Source organism: Labeo rohita, unplaced genomic scaffold (assembly GCF_022985175.1).
Source record: "Labeo rohita strain BAU-BD-2019 unplaced genomic scaffold, IGBB_LRoh.1.0 scaffold_409, whole genome shotgun sequence".
Classification (NCBI taxonomy): Eukaryota; Metazoa; Chordata; class Actinopteri; order Cypriniformes; family Cyprinidae; genus Labeo; species Labeo rohita.
The window spans coordinates 61,569-68,305 of NW_026129327.1; the positions used below are offsets into that span (position 1 = coordinate 61,569).

General features: G+C 38.7%; 1 pseudogene; it reads left to right on the forward strand.

Moving 5' to 3' along the window:
* The first annotated feature begins 259 nt into the window (after nt 1-259).
* On the forward strand, nt 260-3,058 carry LOC127160642 (myelin-associated glycoprotein-like; annotated as a pseudogene).
* The last annotated feature ends 3,679 nt before the right edge of the window (nt 3,059-6,737 follow it).

The following is a 6,737-nucleotide window of genomic DNA, read 5'->3' on the forward strand; positions in this document are numbered from 1 at the left end:
CATTTCACAGTGTGCATGTTTCTACATGACCCACGCCTACTGACTGTCCTATAAAAAGAGTTAATTAATTAGACACAGAAGAACTGAGTAAAAACAATCAGACACACTGGGAAAACTGTGTCAAATGACAGGAAAACTAAAAACACAATGAAACAGAACATAACCCTGAAAATAACATTTTTCTAGAAAAAGATCTGATTAGACATATCAGATGCTTTTGGTCTTAAGAAAAAATCATATCCACAGAAAGGGTTTGAAAAGTTCTTTTTAATGTATGAATTCTAAGCAGGAAATTGGGAGAAGCGATGTTGATGCTGATACAGGAAGTTGTACACTAGCTGTCACTCGTTATATTACTGTATGTTCACACAGCGCATTTTCACTCAGTCTCAGATCATCAGCACAGAACTTTGTGTCCTTCTGCATTCAGGAAACATATTACACTGCTACAACTACACTGGATAGAGCCTTGTTTGGTAAATCTTAAACTTTTCTTGTTTTTTCAGAAGTGCTGTTCAGTTTGTTAAGTTGTAGGATGCTTGCAATTAATTCAAAAATAACTATCTGTTTAGTAATTCTGAAAATGGTTAATTAGTGTGCATTTATTTTCATGGGGCTAAATTTATGATTTCTGTGAGTTTGTGTCATTTGTGCAGAATTACAAAAGTGCTTTTGCCCAGAAGACAAAGTGTGCGCTAATGAAGAGATGGACATGGCAGAGAAAATCATTTTTTTCTGTTTTCTTTTACAAGGTGGGGTTTCCTTTCTCATCTTCACATCTGTTTTTACAACCAAAATGTGACACGTTCAAGTGCTGAACTGTGTATTTTCTGATACTGTGGTGTTTGAGATAGTCTGCTAACAGACACTATGAAACATTTATACAAATTCTGCAAAGATTTTCTCAAGACTATTACAACTTCTAAAATAAATTTGAAATAGTTTTATTTTTTTCACAGTTGCTGTTATTTTGCTTAATGCTCACCTTATTATACCAAAATATTAATTTTGTTTGTACCATTTTGTGTTTATAACCCAATGTTGTGTTGGTGTATCAAAATGAATCTGTGTTTGTTTCTGCTTGTTTAAATGCTTTTCATCGTGTGTTGTAGGTGTTTGCTGTAGAGATTTTAGCATCAGTCTGCCAGAGAAGATTGAAGCTCTCAGTGGATCATGTGTGATCATAAACTGCACTTTGAGATTAATGAACAATATGACAAATTCCTCACTGAGACAGCTACAGGAATGTGGTTCAAGAATGGGACTGATTTTAAAAAAAATCTAGTGTTCAGCTCAAGAACATCACAGCAGAAGGACTTAATGAAAGGGAAGATAACTGGAATATTAATAGACAAGAACTGTACCACTGTCTTTCATGACCTCAGATCAACTCACAGAGGTCAATATTACTTCAGGATTGAGAGTGGAAACAAACTGAAAGAGACCTATAAAAAAAGCAGTTCAATACATGTGATTGGTGAGTGACTAAAAATATTATTTACTGTAATTATTGTAAATTACAAAATTGTGAACTAGTGCAGTACAATAAAAATTGTTTCACCAGCATTATCGGAAATGATGAAATAAAAACATGATTTTATGGGACTAGACATTTCTCTGAATCATATATAAAACACAAATGTGTGCGTATTTCAGAGTCTCCCCACAAACCCACAGTGCAGCTGTATGTGGAGCAGAAGGAGGTGCAGGATCAGGAGGAGGTGTTGGAGGTGTTGGAGGGGAGCTCTGTGAGTCTGCGCTGCTCTGCTGAGACTCTCTGCTCCTCTCCTCCACCAACTCTCACATGGAGCTCCACTCCCAGAATCCCCCTCAGTGAGAGCAGCAGACTACAGGAGCTCATCTCTGATCTGAACTTCACTGCTACTCACCGTCAACACAGAGTCACTTTCACCTGCACTATAACCTACCAGCTACAGGACGAGAACAAAACAGCACAGAACAACATCACATTACATGTTCAGTGTAAGATTTTTGTACCATCAGTTCTTTTCTCCTCCATAAGAGGCCCATAAATCTATAAATATCATATTATTGTGTTATTTATTGTGAAGCCCTGTGTTTGTTTTCATTTCAGATTTGCCTAAAAACACATCAGTGTCTGTGTTTCCCTCCAGCTCTGTGTTGGAGGGCAGTTCAGTGACTCTGATCTGCAGCAGTGATGCAAATCCAGCAGTGTTGAACTACACCTGGTCCAGAGAGAGTGAAGGACAGTTGGTGCAGCTGCAGACTGGACACACTCTTACCTTCAATAGGACCGACCTGAAACACAGAGGCTGGTACCACTGTACAGCTCAGAACAAACATGGCAGCCAAAACTCATCAGTGATGCTGGACATTCAGTGTGAGTAATATAGGAATAGAGAAAATCTTTCAACCAAGTGATTGTAAGCAATGTGAACTGCATAGAAAAGTTACTAATATATTTTCAGTTGTGCTGCACTAACCGCTCTTGATCTTTCTCTCTATTAGATGCTCCTAAGATCTCCATTTTCTCCAGCTATATCAGTGGAGATTTACCTGTGTGTTTCTGTGAGGCTGATGGGAATCCCTCTCCTGAACTGGAGTGGCATCTGTCTGGACGTCCTGTCACTAACTCTTCAAACACGTTCATCAGTGAAGAGCGATTGAGCAGCACAGGCTTGAGGAGCTCCATCACTCTACATCAGTCTCTCACACACACATCCACTCTGCAGTGTGTCAGCAACAACACTCATGGAACTGCAAGTCAACTCTTTCATCTGCTTCCTCCTGTTGAATGTGAGTTTGTAAATCATGTACCAGCAACATATTAAGTTATTGAGATGGGAATGCTAATCTCTATTTTTCTGATTGTTTTAATGTCCCTGCCTTTTGTTGTTTAACAAGTATGATATGATTTTCTAACTCCTGCTTAATTGAATCAGTAAATCATCATATTTTCCAAATATTTATTTTTTCCTGTTAAGGTTTGAATCATTTGTCTGTGCTGATTGGAGTTGCTGTTGTGGCTTTGGTGGTGTTAATGATGTGTGCCATTACATGTATATATGTACGGTAGGTGCTCAGATGCTTTTTTTTTTTTTGGACCTATAGTGCAAATGAATATGATTTACCCCGTTATGGGAGGAAAATATTTAAATACAACTTTATTCCAAGTGGCAGCTATTGTGAAATGTCATCCGTATGAATAGTTTTAAAAATATCTTAATGTAGTTTTCAAGAAAAGTTACCAAAAAAAGCTGCATTTGTTCAACTTCACCATAATGTGTTTCTTCTTAAACTGTTATGGTTCTCTGTTTGTATTTGATTGTTTGCACTACTATTGTGATATGCAAATGCAATCACTCATGTCTTGGACTGTACTATATAGCTGATATTAAACATGAACAAATATTTTTCAGAAAAGAGAACTCAAAACTTCTGCAGGCTAGAAGTGAAGGTGCTACAAGAAGTGTTTTGACCAATGAAGTGAGTTACAACTGACACAAAAAAAAAAAACACAAACAATTTGTTTACACAGTCAACACCAAAACCTAAAGTAACAAGCATAAAGAATTTAAAGAGCACTGATTCAACTCTGTAAATATTTTAGGCCGCTCCACAGGAGTATCAAGGGGACTCTGTTTATGTCATGATGTCATCTGCTGGAGCCGCCACAGCAAACCAAGAATCCGTCATTTTTTCCTCCATTGACTTCACAAAGCCTAAACCACGAGAGGTCAGGAGCGTCTCCTCACTTCGTGCTGTCCACAGTATCACCCAGGATAGCTCAACAGGAGAGTCTTACAAGAGCAAGGGAAGCCCAGGTGATTGTGAGGGCAGATGTGCTTACTAAACAAACACAGTTAAAGGAATCAGAGGAAGAGCTGCTTGTAGACTCCTCTCAGCTTTATGCACAGGTGAAACGTCGTAGCCCTTAGAAAACTCAGCAAGGGCATAATTTGGAGAGTAAAAAGATAGTATTCTTTGAAGTGCCTTTAAGTGTCATACATACTCATCTTTTAGTATGATAGCATGACCATGGCAATGCCACCAAACTTGTTAAGGGTCTTTTTCTTGTTTAATTGATTGTTTAATACATTATATTAGACTATATATATATATATAAAATTAAAATATTTCTTCCCCCATCTTACACTCACCCTGATGTGGCCCAGGCAAATCTACCATATTTGAAAACTTATACTGATTTCCTAAAAGTAATTACTTTCATTTTACATTCCTATCAGAAAATGAACTAACATTGTTTTCATCTATTTGTATATAGACTATCAATTTTTCTACATTTCCTAAGCCTGTTGACTTTCTTTGTAATGTCTTTAACATTACCAAGCTTCATATTTTTAACAGCGACATGTGTAGTGCAAACATACTTTTTATTCATTTTTTTTTTTTCTGTTTTTGATCATTTGTAATCATACTGTGTAATCATTTAATGCTTTAATTTTTGCATTCAATCATATAATCATTTATTTTGTATCTTTTAACAATTTTTCAATTTATAATTTTTTATTACATTACTTATCATTTTAATTATTCTCCTTGCTCTTGAGTGCTCTTGTATTTTTTGTTTAATGATTTTGTGTTTTCTTCAAAAAATAGCCTATTTGCCTTTACTTCATGTCATTTGCAGAAATGTATATTACACCCTTTTCTGAAGACTGGTGGGAATATGCAGCTCATTTGCATTTGTAGTGACACCAAAACTTTTTTTTTTTTTTTTTTTTTTAGAATGCTGTAAAAATAATATATAGTTATAATAAATGATCTGTAGGGTATTTTGAGCTAAAATTTCAGACACATTCTTATTCTGTGTAATAATATAAGTATTTTTAAGTTTTATGCCTAGTCATATGCTTTCTAATAGTCATTATGTCAAAAATGAATAATAAAATAAATCAATAAACGGTATCACTTTTTCTTAAGTTCTTTCTGCAGTGTTTATTTTATTTTTTTTTTTAAAAGGTTTTCTGTGAAATGAGACCAGGAATTTGATGCTACCTTATTCTTTCATATTATAACTAAATATTTGATTTAAAGAGTAGGTCATATGGGTTTTTGAAAAATATATTTTTTTGCAGTTTGTAACGTAGCTATCCTTCAATCTAAACAGTCTGCAAAGTTGTTAATCAAAAAAGTGCATGGTAAAGATACTCTCAAAAGAAAGAGTCAGCTCTGAATCGCCTTAACGAGTCGTTCCCATTCAGTCGGTTCACTCGGTACAACACATGACTATGGGATATCGCGCTCTTGCACCGCCTGTTGAAGACTCCTATATTCATGCCTGAAAGGCCAATGACGCATGACAACGTGGGTGGTGGGGCTACCTGCCCACAGCATATAAATGCAGTCACATGCGTCATTCCCTTTGTTCTTCAGCTCTTCACCGCGCTGTTAGAATGCCATCACGCCACAATCACAAGAAAAGCCACGGTGGTAACTCTTGTTGGTAAGGAAGGCAATAAAGGAGAAGTTTTAAGCTCACGTTTAGCACAGCTAACAAATGGCTAATAAACTTTTTCCTGAGAAATGTTAGAGCATAAGATCTTACCCCTGTCCAATGGTATGTGGGTGTTTATGATCACAAGCACGGTTGTGTTTGGGAGCTGTCCACGCTAGGTTGGCTCTCTCCAAACCTGGTGGGTGTGTGTGCGCACTCCCAGCAGTTCTATCGTTCCGCGTTCAAGCGGCATGTAGCACGTGCTTGGTGGGGCAGTGGCCAAACACGATCCGCTCCAGTCTTCCAGGGCATATCCTTATGCGGCTCACGCCGTTGTTGGGGATGGCCATGGAGTGTTAGGACGCCGTAAGGTTGGTGTAGGGTACACGATAAGGTTCCTCTGGCTGCCTCAGAATCTGAACATAACTTCAACTGTCTCGCCTGATGCGGGCGAGGAAGGTTCTGATTATACATTTTTATAATCGCGGCTCCCCTCACCGCTCTCTGGGGTGGTGGATGGAAGTGAGTTGATTAAGGGCCCTTGCATGGGTCTGTGTTGGAGAGCGGCAGCGAAGTTAGTCAGTGGAGTGGCTTGACCCTCTTCTGACACGGAGAGGCTCACGTGTTGCGTTCGACTCCTGTAGAAGCAGTGATGTGAACCTGCCTGCCGTTAGAAAAAAAAAAATCCTGCAAGATAGCGGGTTCGGCTTTAAAGATGTTGCAAATAAGGAAAGTGTGTGTTCATCATACAAAGTCTCGTGTGTTGATTTGTCAAAACAATCACGATACTTGGGGACAATTTACCTCACAATCGGGCCATAGTGCCGATAGAGGAGGTAATGTTAAATACAGTGATATGCAATATCCAGCAATGTTTGGGAAAAAGAGGGGGCAGGTGAGTTTCCTGTGTGATGCTAGGGATCTAATCATCCCTGTCAGCCCAGACCAGTGGCGCGCATGCGCCCGAACGTCGTGGGTTCCTCGCATGATTCCAATGGGGTGATCAGCTGCGTTTCCTTTTCACACGCCCACCGGTTCGGCGGAGTAATTGCAACTCCGGTGTCCTAGTGGGCATCCCCAAGGCTGACGGAGGAAATCCATGCTCTCCTCAGCAAAGTGGCAATTCAGGTGTGGCCACAAGGGAAGATGGAGGAAAAGGGTTTTTAGCCATTTATTCCTCTCCCCAAATGTGGGTTTTTTTCACCCAGCTTAGGTTCACAACGGTTGAACAAGCACGTAAAGATGTTATATAAGAACCTGTCATGCCCTCTGCAAGGCATCCTCATGATTGGCTTAT